Source organism: Echinops telfairi, unplaced genomic scaffold (genome assembly GCF_000313985.2).
Source record: "Echinops telfairi isolate 266 unplaced genomic scaffold, ASM31398v2 ScPeMD7_2010;HRSCAF=2546, whole genome shotgun sequence".
Lineage (NCBI taxonomy): Eukaryota > Metazoa > Chordata > Mammalia > Afrosoricida > Tenrecidae > Echinops > Echinops telfairi.
In genome coordinates, this window is record NW_022105908.1 from 22,867,366 (window position 1) to 22,881,919 (window position 14,554).

The window sequence follows — 14,554 nt, forward strand, 5'->3', positions numbered from 1 at the left end:
CCTACGTAGGTTTCTGAGCATGTAGCTCTTTACGGGAGCAGCATGCCCAATCTGTAACCACTACTCTCCTAGGCCTGCTGCTGAGAGACGGCGCAGAAAGGCAAATGAGCAGTGCTTGTGACATAGGAGTTGCATGTTTGCACCTTTTAACATCAAGGCGATTTCCCTCCTCTCTATGTGCACCAGAAATATTAACTGGATGCAATGAATAGTGTACACTCCCTCCCTTCTAGACTTTGCATGCGGGCTCTGTAGTAGACTCATATGATGTAGGTACCAAGCAACAGCTCAGAAAGGAGGTAGAAATGAGGAAGAGGCCGGTATTGGCTTGAGTTTGTGTCTGCACTTATTTCTGGGGCTGAAGGGTTGTTTACATGAAGCAACGGGCCCCAGATGAGGTCACCGGCCACTCCAGTCTACTTCACAGCAGGCGATGTTAGCATGAGACTCCAGCTGCTTCCACAGAAGAAGACCTTTGGGCCATTTATGGCCAAATACTTCTTTACTCTCTCTCAGTCTGACATTTCCCTCCTTAAAACCCAGGGACCAGCTAAAAGGTACCAAGAAATACTAAAGATGGAGAGGGAGGGGGAGTGGGAAACAGAGATCCAGAAGGTACGCAGGCAGTAGAACCCACCGTGCAGGAAGTAGAATCCATGGTGCAATGACTACGGACACTTAACACTGGAATTGCACCAAACTTCACAAGTTAAAGGTATCATCCTTTGCCCTCACTTCAGATGCCAGCCACAGGTTTGGGGTTCCAGAGCCACCCTCACTTCTGGCCAACTGACTACAAAATCCAGGGTTCCCGGTGATGCTTCTGTTTCAAGAATTCTCTAGAACAACTCACAGAATTCAAGAAAGTGCGAGATGCGATGACTGTGGTTTCATCGCAGTAAAAGGATTCAACTCAGGACAAGCCAGCAAGAGAGATGCCAAGGGCAGGGTGTGGGAGGGTCCCAAATGCAAACATCTGTTGTCCTCACGGACACATCACCCTCCTGGCCCATGGTGCTTGACAGCTTACAGCATAGTGGTGACCAGGGAAGCTTAACCAAACCTCAATGTCCAGAACTTTTATCAGGGCATCAAGACATAGTCCTAATTGATCAACTCATTGGCCATGTGATCAAACTCCACCTCCAGCCTCACCTCCACTCTCCATCCTCCACTGAGTTGAAATCACCCTGGCTGGCCTCCATCCTGAGTTATTGACGTTATCCCGCTCGGCATTGCCTTGTTAGCCTCCGTTATCAAGTGTGGCCTGAGGAACCCAATCTCGGTGTATTCTGTGTCTTCTCCCTGTTTACGGTCTCACTCAGCTGTTGCCCCTCTTCCTCCCGTGGCTTCCTTTGTGGATTTAAGTTTCACCTCTTCGCTGCTTCCTGATAGACATTTGCTTACATACCCTTTCTTCACAACTGGACCGAGAGAGAGGTAACATCATGATAAACGGAGCAACGGTTGCAGTGGTCAAGGGCTGCATTTTGCTTGGACCCACAGTCAATGCTCATGCAAGTCAAGAGATCAAACGATGCATTGCATTGGGTAAATCTGCTGCACAAGACCTCTTTAAAGAGCTGAAAAGCAAGGATGTTACTTTGAGGACAAAGGTGCACCTGATCCAAACCATGGTATTTTCAACTGCCTCATATGCATGTGAAAGTGGGACATTGAATAAACCAAAGAAAAATAGATGCATTGGTGAAGAATAATGGGAGTACTACGGCTGCCAAAAGAACAAACAGATCTGTCTTGGAAGAAGTCCAGCCAGAATGCTCCTTAAAGGCAAGGATGGTCTGACTTTGTCTCACCCACTTCGGACATGTTGTCAGGAGAGACCAGTCCCTGGAGAAGGACATCACGCTTGGTAAAGTGAAAGGGCAGCAAAAAGAGGAAGGCGCTTGGCCAGATGAATGGACACCGTGGCTGCAACAATGGGCTCAAATATAAAAACGATTGTGAGGATGGCACAGGACCGAGTGGTGTCCTGTTCAATTGTACATAGGACTCCAATGAGTAGGAACACACTCGGTGGCACCTAACAACAACACTAATCCTTCCCATGACCTCCTTGACTTGGGGGCTTAACGGATGGTTTGTTTGGGCCAATGAGGTATTAGGGTCGGAATCAGTTAAAAGCTCCAAACATTCTTGGACAATTGAGCTTGCCCGCTAGTGGTCCATGGAGCCACCACGAGACTACGTACTCCCTGGATGCTTCAGGGTAATCCCAGAGCAAATACATACGGGATCGACCTGAGGCTACAGTGCAGTCTGGGGCCACTCTGGCTGATCTGCAGCTGGACGCAGAACCACCAGCAGAGCTCAGCCAAGCTCAGGCATAAGCAAACAGCATGCAGACTCATGGTTAAAAAAATACAGCTTACTGTTTGAAGCCACTGAATTTGTTATGCAGCATCGAGGCAGCTGACCGATACAGCCTCACCAGTTCAGGTTCTCTACTCACTCCCTCAAGTTCAACTATCATACAGATATTACTAGACAATCTCAATTATCATTATACACAAAGATGGCTTCCATGTCAGGGTTTTCCAGGATTTCTTCCCAAAAGTATATTCCTCTTTTTCGTTCATTCATACACTCACGAAATGATGACCTGTGCAAAGCTTTAGCAAGGGCAATGGAGCTAGTACATGAGTGGCCATGGGGGAAAAGATGGGGGCAGTCTGCTTCTGTAAGGATCACAGCCTTAGAAACCCCATGGAGTGGGTCTACTCTGGCCTATAGGGTCCATGTGAGTCAGAACTATTCAATGGCCATGAGATACATTGGAATGAGGCAGATTCTATCTCTTTGAGTGAGAGAGATGGACGTGTAGGCAGATAATTGTATCCCAAGATGCCTGTCATATTTCTTATTGTAAAGTAACCAAGTAGAGATAAAAATCATCTTTCTTGCAAAGGCCCTTGTTTATACTTGTAATCAACTATCTGTATTTTTTTAAAAAAAAATAAAATCTACAAATTATACAAATGGCATTTCAAGATTTTTAAGTATGAAGATAATAGGAATTTTATTGTTTGGCTTATTAAGAATGAGAGAGATTTTGGTTGGTAATTCTACTTCTAAACATTTCTTATTTTTAACTGATTTTGTCATTTTTAAGTAACCGATTTCTAATCATGATTTTGCCACAGTTATGCTAAGGAGTTGATCTCAAAGGCACAAAAATTCCGGAGGAAAGCCATTTGTATTGTAGTTTTGATGACTTAGGGAAAGCCTCATTGGTTCACTTTCCTAGGTCTTTCAGCTCACAGTTTTTTCATCATATTATTTATGCAAGTTCAAGTTCTTTGGTACCAGAATTCTTGCAACTGTAAAATAAACTACATAGATGTAAACGGTTAATGAGCTTACCAAGATTAGCAAAACTTTCATTGTAAACCAATCTGTGCTCAGCAAATAGAAATCATTATTAGTTGTGTAAACACAAACTCCATTCTGACTCTCAGGACATCACACTACTCTGTACCTAGCATTTTGAGCCCTTACATGTGCAATGTTGCACAAACTGCACTATTTTCTTTATGTGCAGTTTGCATGAGTAAACCATCAGAGAATAAATTCTATCTTTAAATAAAGATAAAATCCATAGGAATTGCGAGTGCGCTCCCCACTCTCCCCTTTGGCACCTATCACGTGCCAGGCAGTCTTCCCATATGTCCATATCAACTAGAGTTTGTTTGAAAGGGTGCTTTGTGCATCCTTCTGGAAGATGGGCACGGAAAGCACTCGTAAGCAGGCAGAAATGATTCATGGGATCATGATTGCTTTCCATCAGCTACATCAATTATGTACAGCCATGGGACTCGGTGAGATACATTTACAACTTGTTAAAAACACTCCTTGAACCAATTCACGTCTTGTTAAGTCCTGGCGTGCTCAGCCCAGCCTGGCTGGGCTGGCAGTCGATACAACTTCGTCTTTCTACCAAGTCCTGGCTTTGAGCACAAGGACTCGTGTGCCAGGGCAGAGACTCTTTCCGACCTCTTAGTCCAACTCTGGTTGAGTTGCAGGACAAGCAACAGGTATCGGTTTTCATTCAGTTGTCAATAAAGCATCCGATCGGTCCCTCCATCTCATGAAACGATGTCAGGCGACAAACCAAACCAAATTCGCTGTCATTGAGTCAATCCTGCCTCATGGTGTCCGTAGAGGATGGGGTCGAACAGCCCCTGTGGGTTTCTGAGCCTCAGCAATCTCCTACAGAGCGGCTGATGGTTTTAAACTGCTGCCCTGGCAGTTAGCAGCCCAACTCGTAACCCACTAGGACACCGAGGCCGCTCTCATCGAGGTGATGGGACATAGTAAATAAGGTAAACAGCAAACACAGGGTCTTGCCCTCGGGGTGTGGCCTCATAGGAGAGGCTTTTAGCGGAGGAGCTGGTGAGTTGGCTCCCGCCCGTGACAACCTGATGTACGACAGAATGAAGCGCTGCCTGCCCCCGCCTCATCTTCACGCTCACCAACGTGTTCAAGTTTATTGTTGTGGCCATTGTGCCAGTGGAGTTCAGAGGGAATAGTCCATGCATTCTTGGTGGTGGCTCCTAGGGGACACAGAGGTAACTCTCTCAAACATGCCAGTACAAGCTCCCCCATCTACTAACTATGTCATCGTTTAGAAAGCACTCGCTTTTCTGTCCCTCCATGCTCTCAACCATAAAATGATAATAATACCATTGTAGGACTGCCATGAAAGTTAAATAAGTTAATACATATGAGGGCAGGCATAGCTGGTTGCCTACTTCATATCCACAATCCATTTCTTTCGCATTAAGACGATGCAGATTTTGCTGGAGTAGTAATGCACCCTACTAAAATCGTCTCTGTCTTAGACTCCCTGGAAGCTAAGAATGGCCTTTGGCCCAGTTCTGGCCAATGAGAAGTAGATAGGCATCCTGGGGAGGTTCCATTCATGAATAAAAAGACGCCCCGTAAGAGGCATTGGCTTTCATCTGCATGTCCAAAACAGACGTGAAGTAGCCGGCCGTCTGGAGAACACAGAGATTAAACACATGCTTGTGGTGAGGGAGCAGGAAACTGGGACGATCTTGACTTCAAAGTGGACACCCGAATTAACTCAATTCCACTTATTTTCAGATTCTTTACGAGGTGAGTAATGAACTATGAGGGTAAGTCAAAACGTATTGGTACTAGGGTTCTAGTTCACATACACACAGTCGGTCTGAACAAAATGTGGTTCAACTTGGCTCTATAATCAATGGATAACTGCAGGCAAGAACTCTCAGTAATACACTGTTAGTTGTCTTGTAAGACTGCCTTCCAAAAAAATAAATCGTCCAATCAAAACAATGGCTTCCAAAGGGATCTGCAGGGCCCGTGAACTTCAAGGCAGAGGGCAGCTCTGAAGGGCATAGCAACTGTTTGGGGGACTCCGCAGGTAGAACTGCGGTAGATTTTCTCAAGAGACAGAGAACCATCATGAGGCTTCATTCAGAAGCTTTCAGACAATTGGAAACTACAATGGGGACCAAAAGGCCAGAAAAATTGCACCAAGACATTTTTTCCCCTCATGACAACGAATCTGCCCATTCTTCAAGGGTACCAAGGTTGTCCTACAAGAATATTTTGGGGGAGTTTTACTCCAGCCGCCCTACAGCCCTGACCTTGCCCCTTCAGCTTTATGTTTGTTTCCCAAATTCGGGAAGCATGATTTGAGTCTGTCCAGGAGGCTCCCACTGGCATCTTTTTCTTTTTCTTTTAATTGTTTTATTAGGGGCTCATACAACTCTTATCACACTCCATACATACATCAATTGTGTAAAGCACATTTGTACATTCATTGCCCTCATCATTCTCAAAACATTTGCTCTCCACCTACGCCCCTGGCATCAGCTCCTCATTTTTGCCCCTCCCTCCCTGCTCCCCTCTCCCTCGTGAACTCTTGATGATTTATCAATTATTATTTTGTCACACTGGCAGCTTGACTTTCAGAGTAAATGAAGAGTCTTCCAGGAAGGGCTAGAGAAACTCTGCTCTCCGGAGTGTGGAGACCTAGACAGAGGCTTCTTGGAGAAACAATAGCTTCACATTTTGTCATTTTTGTTTAAGTAAGGTTGCTCTGATTTTGTAGCCACTTCTTCTTGGAATCTCTATTTTCTTTTCCAACATTTCCTTGTCTCCCAGGGCCACTCTGCCCATCCCCACACCAAGTTGGGGTCAAGAGATCCAAAAAGATCGATGGAGGAAGGGATGCTGAGAAGGAGGGAATTTGAGACACCCATCCAACTCCCTTGTTAGTTCCTACTCCCCTGGGAGCTCCAGTTCCTCCTCCCCAACCCGAGGAGCCAACTGAATGGCTGGGGTTCATTTCTGAACACAGATCAATGGCCAGTAAATGAAACACAAGTCAAGTTGGAGAGCCCACGGCTCCCCGGGGACACCATTTCTGTCCCTTGGGCCCTCACCCTCTTCCTTTTAGGATAGAGACCACTTTGAGCCAGCCCATCTCTTCAATGTGCTGCCTCCATTAAACCCTAAGCTTCCATCTCAGCCACCCCCACCCAGCTTGCCATGGTGCCGGCCTCCCAGGGAGAGGCAGCCTGTCATTCAGAGAACTCTACTTCTCCAAAAGCTAATATCCCCTCATCTCCCATTATGAGTTCAGTTATGGGATCCTTCATAGCAGGTGTCATTAAATAGACATTAAGACCCAACAGGGCATGTTTTACGGGACCATTACCATATGCCTGATGTTTGCTGTGACAAATGGAGATCCAGCCAACCACACCATGTGATAATGGGCCGGGAAACACCCCCTGGGGTGAGGTAATGCGATTAGAAGATGAAGCTCTCATTGTTAACACCATCAGAGGGGGCGGGCGGGCTGGCGGGGGTGGGGTGGGGTGGGGGGCCCTGACTTCTCTGTGCTGACTGGCCTTGAAGTCAAGCTTCATCTCCTCCTCCTGGTCCATCAGACACCCAGACCAGGAGAGCTGAACCAGCTTGAGCCTGGCCCATTTAATGTGAAAGTGTTGTGCTGCCTTGATTTCTCACAAGCTTACTCATCCTTCGGAACCAGTGGGCTGAGCTAGTCTGCCCTCCTTTGAGCAGGCTGTTTAATTCTCCTAACAGCTGAATGAAGCAGTCAGTGTTGCTCCCATTTCACAGATGTGGGAGGGGTGTTCCCTCCTCTTCTCCTGGGTCCGCGGTTGCCTTCTGGGAAGGCTGTGAGTTCTGTCCAGGCTCAGAGAACCCATCTTCATTTAAACTTCACATTCGATCTTATGCCCAGTTCCACCAGTTAACAGCAGCGGCCAAAGCAGCTGTGAGGGGGAACCCTCCAGGCTCTGAAGGCAGCAGGGTGTCGGGAGCAGGAGCTTCCATTCCAGCTAATGCCTTAGGTTCGAGTCCGGGTTCAGCCACTTGACAGCTCACGCTGCCCATCTCGCTTGTAGAGATGTTTTGGAGATATTTACACGAAGCACTTAGTGCAGGGCCGAATGTAGCAAAAGCAGTTCTTCGTATCCCTGCCCCCATTTCGTTTTAGTCTGGGAGCCCAGACGTGTGCTCCAAACGACTTTCACTGGTGGTGGTCTTTCAGAAGTAGATCCCCGGGGCCTTTCTTCAGAGGCATTGCTAAGTGAATCGGACCCACCAGCCTTTTGATGTGTAGCCAAGTCTCCAACTGTTTCTCCAAACTGCTCCCAGACCATGCCAAATGTGTCTCCAGAGCCAAATCACCTCTGTGGAGAACCACCGCCTTAGATCTACAGAGGGTCAGGCCTAGGGCGTTGGCTTCATTACTGGGCATCCTACCTTGCAGCCCAGTTTGGGGTGAAGTTGAAGTGCAATCACACAGGTGACTCTTTAGCAAAAGACTCCCAGGGAGAGTGGGCATGAAGAGAATGGGCATTGGTATGGGAGAGAGCCACGTTGTAGCTGTGTGGTAGCTACATAAGCTGGTGTCAAGTCGGGACTTGAGAGGATTAAGAGTGAAGGGGTGGAGTCTAGGCTGTCAGTCAGGATATAGCCAATGAGGCCTCTGTGTGGACATGGCCTTCCCCTAAGGATTCTGGGTATTCCTGGATTTCCTCCTTGGAGGTGAGAAACTCTTCTGTCGGCTCACTTCCTTGGAGGCTCTCTAATGACAAGGCTCAGTCACTGTGAGACATTTCTGAGGAGAAGCCACATGAAGCTACCCTGAGGCTGTCAGAGTTTCAGAGCCGAAGAAACCACGTGAAGACCCCTGTCAGTGCTGAGATGGATCTGCAAGACTTCCAACACACTGGCCTGTGATCTTCCTGCATTTGGCATCATTGCATGTGTTTCGTGAGTCTGAAGAGGACTTTATAGATTGGTATCAGACATATGGGCTAATAGTGGACTTATGGACTTGATCTGGACTGGGCTGGGATGTGTTCTCAATGTTCAATTTCCCTTGTAGAAAAACCTCTTTGTCATACACATATGAATGTCTATAAATGTGTTTCTCTAGTCTACCCAGACTAACACAAGCTCTCAGATAAGCTAGTGTTTGTCTACAATGAAAGTGTGGTTCTCTTGGGTGCGATTGGCATGTGCAGTACACAACCTGAGCAACTGTATTGGGTAATCCTTATGAACTCTCTGACCTTGGGTAAGTTAGCTTACCAGCTCTGTCATTAAACTTTTCTGACTCCTCCCCTTTATACCTATAGCCTCTCTGCCTCTATGGAAAAAATGACACGGGGGTCACATCTGACCTCTTCTGGTTCCCAAGGCTTCCTGCCAAAAGGCAGAGGTCAGACGTGCCTCCATCCTCTATCCCTTTTGACCCAATTCTGACGCCTCTTGTCCTTCCCATGGCTCTCAGCTTCTGTGGCTGGGTTTGCTAATTCATTGCAATGGCCACACAGAATGCTCACAAGGATGACATGTATTAGGGACATTCACAGGAGACAATCCAGACAGGAAATTTTCAGGATACAGTCATTCAGTCAGGATGGTCTCATCCCTGCCGGGCCCACAGGCAGGCCTCTCTCTGGTACGCAGCCTCTTGGCCTGGCTTCCGCCCAGCTCAGGAAACATTGCCTTTCTAGCTCCTCTAGCGCTGCTGCTAAGTGCCCACAGGGCATGCTACTCCACCCTAAGCCTCAGCTTCAAGGCACTTGGCTCTGGCTTCAAGTTCAGCAGACCCAGCTCCCCCAGTTATATTCCCAGGGGCACCCCACTCCACAACCCAGTCTCTTCCCCAAGAGCACTAGCTTTACCTCCTCTGCGAGTTAGGGAGGTCATTGTTCTGGCTCCTAGTTCTGCTGCTGCTGCTGCTGCTCTGCCACTCCTCTGGTGCCACTCCCTTCTCTGGGATCAAAGAGGTCCAATGTCCAGGGATCTCAGGGTACAGAGGAAGCACTCTACTCTTGCTGGTAGGGAAGCCCCCCCACCCCACCCCATCCACCTACCACACCCTCACCCTCCCCTCCCGCTTCCTGCATCTGAGATGGCTGATTTTTCTATCCAGCAGGATGGCCAGCACAATTAACCACATTAGCAATCACGCACAGTATCTTCCCTCGCCTACTTACCCAGGCCCACCCAGAAAACATGGGTGATAACAAGGGCCACGGTGATAAGAGCCCCACCTTCAATAAGTCACGGCGTTGCACCATACTGTGTGGATACTAACAACAGAAGCCTCGTCTTTCAGTGAAATCACAGACGTCAGGAGATGCGCTGAGTGCCAGGCCCAGAGGAGTCGGCATTCAGTCAGTGCCAGCAGGGATTGTCTTCACTATGATTATTACCCCAGGCTGGTGAGCTGACCCAGGAAGGAATGATGAGAAAGGCATCTATTCTGAATGGCTCCGAAGGCCCCCAATCAGACCCGGCTGTGTTTGAGGGCCAAGTCAAGCAGGCACGCCCAGGCTACGGGTGGGAGGCGGGGTGAGGGGTGCCCAAGTAATGTAATTTAAAGGAACGTCTTGGCCAGGGCAGAAGGGAACGGTGAGATTTACAGTGATGTGACAAAGGTTCCTGAAAGCTGCGGTTCTCCCGCAGCCTGAAATGATGATATCCGCTGTTGGCAGACGGAGCTGAATTGGAAAAAGAGAGACCGCACTTGCAGACGGCCACTTCATTGTGTGCTTTTCTCCCGGTGGGCGGTCATCCAAAGGGCTGGAGTGAGCACGCTTCAGGGGAGCAGACTCCCCCCCTCCTACCCCTTCTCTGATCCCTTCATTTCCTCAGCTGCCAGAGGAAGGGCGGGGGCCTTGAGTCCCAAAGTGGGGGGGACTATCCCCTAGGGCCGTTGACAGAGCCAGGAGGTGCTGCAGGGCAGATCAAAACATCTAAAAACTCAGAACCACGCTCTGTGTGTGGACCTGAGTGAAGCTACCCCGGTGGGTTTCCAAGACTGTAGAAAGTCCCATCTTTCTCCCGAGGAGCAGCTGGTAGTTTCGAACCTACGACACCACCAGGGTTCCGGCAAAAGTGGCTGCCTACACTTCATTCTGGATCATAGGCTAGAGCACAAGAGGTTTTCATCACTGGGTGATGCTGAGTTTGCTTTTGTTTGTGTGCTTCTGAGAAAGGGGGAAGTAGGCCAAATACGTTTGAGAAGAGAGGAGAGGGAGGCCAGTGCTTGAGTCCACACGTACAGCGCGTTAGTTGTGTGACCTCAGAGGGAACACCGGTCCCCTCACAGGCTCTCCCCTCCCGCTTGTTGAGGGGAGCCGTCCAGGTGTGCAGGCTGAAGAGCCCAGTCACCAGGGAACCACACTACAGCTGGGAAACCCCTGCTGACTCAGCGTGACCGTGGGCGGTAGTTTCTGAGACCGAAGCTCTTGCCATCGTGCGAGCTCAGAGGTTTTAGCTTTGTTTATTCTCTATTTTGTCGCCTACGCTTGTCTATACATGAAATCCAGCCGGGTGGCGCTATGGAGACAGTGCCTGCGTGGATGGTTTCTTGAGGGGTCTGGCGGGGAAGGCTGGGGGCTCACAACAAAGGATATAAGAAGGAAGAACATGTTCTGCGGTTGGTGGTGGAGATGATTGTGCGACTCATTCATTTGATGGAACTACTGAACTGCGATAGGTGTGAACTATAGGCCCATAAAACTGTTCTTTAAACCCGTCTTTTGAAGTTGACCCCCCTTGCCAGGCAACGGGGTTGGGGGAGAAGAGAACTTGGAGTCTTCTTTCTGGAGTTCGGCTCCCGGGTCACGTGTTGGTAAGGGCGCAGCTCACTTGGCCCTGAGTCCTGGCTTTGTCCCTTCCCAGCTATGCCAGCTTCGGCAAAGTTCTGAGGACAGAGTCCTGGATCTTCTGGATCAGCCCGTCTCTTTTCTCACCCTGTGAAGGAACGGTGTAAGTGAGTGTGTGTGCCTCCTTTGTGGACGACGGGATAATGCAGGAGTCTGCCTGCTCTGTGTCCCAGATTCCAGGGTGCTTGGGGACTGAGCTTCATGCCCCTCCCTTGCCAGAAAGGACAGACCTTTTCCCAAGCCTGCAGGGACAGACACAGAGCCCTTAGCAAAGGCTTGGCCTGCGAACTGTCCGTTTGAGAAGGCGCCTACCAGCCCTAGCCAGGCTGCCATCAGCGACCTAGTTTCACTTCGGTTGCCTTCAATGAAAACGCTAACCCGGCTCCCTGTGTAGTCCGACGAATGTGCTTCTTTATTAGGGTAAGCCCAGCCCTCGGAGGCAGCCAAGCAGGCCATGTGCTGACCAGGTTGCCATGGAAATTATTCACTTTTGATTGAATTATGCATTGGCATCATCCGCCCAGCCTGTCCCTCCAGACTCACTGCTGTGACAGACAGACACTCGGACAGAAAGGTGAGTGGCCAAGGGCCTGGCCACCCCCTTGGGTAGCTCTTCTTGAGAGACAGTGCCAGAGCAGAGAGCTAGGAGTCAGAGACCCTGGGCTCCCGCCCCTTGACTGTTCCAGGGCCAGCCATGCCACGGTGACAAAGGATGGATACTCTGGCTTCAGATCCCCCCCTCTCACCCCCTGCTGCTGTGGTGGAGAGATGGGAGCATAGTGGTCTCTGCCTTACAGGACCTCTGTTGCATGTTTTATGCACACACTCGTATCACTTTTTATGGTGTATATATGTTTTATGGAGTATTTATATACATCTATGCGGCTTCAACATGTTCACGGAGCTGAAAGGTAATGGAACTTTGTGTAACCCCCTTGTCCACACACACCTCTGACTCAGAATGGTGTTGTCATTAGTTACCATGGAGACTGTTGGAGAGCCTGTTCCGGTGGCTAGAGCGATGCGCCACAGGATTGCCAAGGCTGTGACCTTTGCTAAGCCAATCGCCAGGCCTCTCTTCCGAGGTGTCTCTGGGAGGGTTAGACCAACCCACATTTTGACTAGCAGTCCAGCACTTAACCTTGTTCATGGGTATTGTTTTCTAAGCAGTGTTGTGATTACAGGCCTCAGTCTCCCCATTTGTGAAATGAAGAAGCCGAACCCAGTCTTCTCAAAGGAAGCTCTGTGTCTGCCTATGTCGGGTACCCACTGTGTTAGTCTGGGTAGACTAGAGAAACAAATTCATAGACACTCACATGTGTATAGGAAAGAGCTTTATATACAAGAGCAGTTGAATATTGAGAATATTGAGAAAGCATCCCAGCCCAGTCCTGATCAAGTCCATGAGTCCCACACTAGCTCATAAGTCTGACACCCATCTATAAAGTCCTCTTCAGACTGATGAAACACATGCAATGATGCCGAATGCAGGAAGATGACAGGCCAGTGGGTGGAAAGTCTTGTGGATCCAGTGGCGTTTCAAGCATCTCAGCGCTGGCAGGGGTCTCCACGTGGCTCCTCCAGCTCTCAGGGCTCTGGTGCATCAGAGTAGCTTCATGTGGCTTCTCATCAGAAATGTCTCACAGGGAGTGAGACGGTGTTCTGCCTCCAGCGAGCTATTTATCTCCTTAGTTACTCCAAATGAGGTCATCAAGCTGCAACCTGCTGGACAGGTAAACTCCACCCCGTCACTCATAAGTCTCAAATTGACAACAGATTATGTAACTCCCACCTCCACCATGATATGACCAAAGAGTGGTGGCCTCTCCACTTTACCAGGCCTGGTCTCCCCTGATACGTCCAAAGTACATGAGACAAAGTCTCACCATCTTACCTCCAAGAAGCACTCTGGCTGTACTTCTTTCAAGACAGATCTGTTTGCTCTTTTGGCAGTCCAGGTACTTACAAGATTCTTCACCGGCCCCATAATTCAAATGCATTGATTCTTCAGACTTCCACATTCAATATCCTACTTCCATATGCATACAAGGCCATTGAAAATAGCATGACTTGGGTCAAGTTGTGAGAATTTTTTGATCGCCTTTAATCTTTCATGCTATAAATGGAGAAAAGATTGAAGTTGTCATGGATTTTATCTTGCTTAGGTTCGCAATCAATGCTCATGGAAGAAGCAACCAGGCCATCAAACGATGCATTGCATTGAGTAAATATTCTGTAACGAGACCTTCTGAAAGTGTTGAAGAGCAAAGATGTTACTTGGAGCCCCAAGGTGGGCCTGACCCAAGCCATTTTCTGTTTTCTTTACATGGAGTTGTAGCCCATGGTGAAGGCTGCAATCCTTGATCCTCATCAGCAAGTGCTTCAAGTCCTCCTCATTTTAGCAAGGAAGGTGTGTTAGCTGCATATCACAGGTTGTTAATAAGCCTTCCTCCAATCCTGATGCCGCATTCTTCTTCATACAATCCAGCTTCTCTGATTATTTCTTCAGCATACAGATTGAATAGTATGCACATCTTTCCTGATTTTTAACCATGCAGTAGCCCCTTGTTCTCTTTGTGTAGCTGCCTCCTAATACAAGCATAGGTGACGTAAAACCACAACTAAGGGTTCTGGAATTCCCATTCCTTTCAAGGTTATCCCTAGCATATTGTGATCCACCCAGTCAAATGCATTTGCATAGTCAATGAAACACAAGCAAGCATCTTTCTGGTATTTTCTGCTTTCAGCCAAGATCCATCTGGCATCAGCAATGTCTGAATCTTGCCGGCACCTCTGGCAACTCCCTCGGCAACTGGTTGGGTGATCTTCCGCAAAATTTGCTTGCCTCTGATATCAAGGATAGTGTTCTATCATTCCCACATTCTGTTGGGCCACCTTCTTTGGAATGGGTACAGACAGGGGTCTCTTCCAGTCAGTTGACCAAAGTAGGTCTCTTCCAAATGCCCTGGCATCGAGGAGCAAGTGTGTCCAGTGTTTCGTCGACCCGTTGAAACATTTCACAAGCGATTCCATCAATTCCTGGAGCCTTGGTTTGGCGGATGCTTTCAGCGCAGCTTGGACTTCTGCCTTCAGCACCACTGGTCCTTGCTCACGTGCTTCCTCCCGAAAGGGGAGATGTCCACCTTGTGGTTAGCAGCTCAGTGCTCAACCCACAGCACCACCAAGGATCTCCGCATAAGCTAAAGGGCTGGATGAACAAAACAGGTGTAAAACAGGAAGAACAGTACAATTCCCTTTGTGTCAAAACTTGTACATGTCTGCACATAGCCCACTCCCACATGTCGAGGACCAGCCCAGAGCTG